The following is a 376-nucleotide window of genomic DNA, read 5'->3' on the forward strand; positions in this document are numbered from 1 at the left end:
GTTTGTTGGTGACTTACAGTGTGATAGCTCACTCTTTCTTGACAGTGCAGTATAGAACTCCAACACTACACTGTTAGCATTGGGAACCTAAAATGAGTATTCCTTCTCATATCCACTGGAAGTTCCCCTCCCCATTCAACTGTTATATTTATTACAGTAAGTCAAGCATAGCAACCCTAAGAAATCTCCATAGATTCCCCATATATACATTTGGAAGTGTTTTAGAGAAATGCTTATTTAAATCAGAAAGTTCCAGAAGGAAAAGAGAGAAAATGTTGGCCCTATCTCCTTGTCTGTGTAGATGGAGGGGTTTAATGGAAAATATGTTTCCCACTTTTGTCTGACTCAGTTTCTCTAGTATGGCTGAGAATAGACT

At 38.3% G+C, this 376-nt stretch overlaps 1 protein-coding gene across 6 annotated transcripts in view; it reads right to left on the reverse strand.

Annotated features, from left to right (window-relative positions):
- Positions 1–203: 203 nt before the first annotated feature.
- Runx1t1 (RUNX1 partner transcriptional co-repressor 1) overlaps positions 204–376 on the reverse strand; it is a 154,664-nt gene continuing 154,491 nt past the window's right edge. For all 6 annotated transcript variants that reach the window (XM_006983281.4, XM_016001809.3, XM_042270823.2 and 3 more), the window contains one exon: positions 204–376. This exon is cut by the window's right edge and continues 5,330 nt beyond it. The gene's annotated coding sequence lies outside the window, so the exon portion shown is untranslated.

This window comes from Peromyscus maniculatus, chromosome 2 (assembly GCF_049852395.1).
Source record: "Peromyscus maniculatus bairdii isolate BWxNUB_F1_BW_parent chromosome 2, HU_Pman_BW_mat_3.1, whole genome shotgun sequence".
Classification (NCBI taxonomy): Eukaryota; Metazoa; Chordata; class Mammalia; order Rodentia; family Cricetidae; genus Peromyscus; species Peromyscus maniculatus.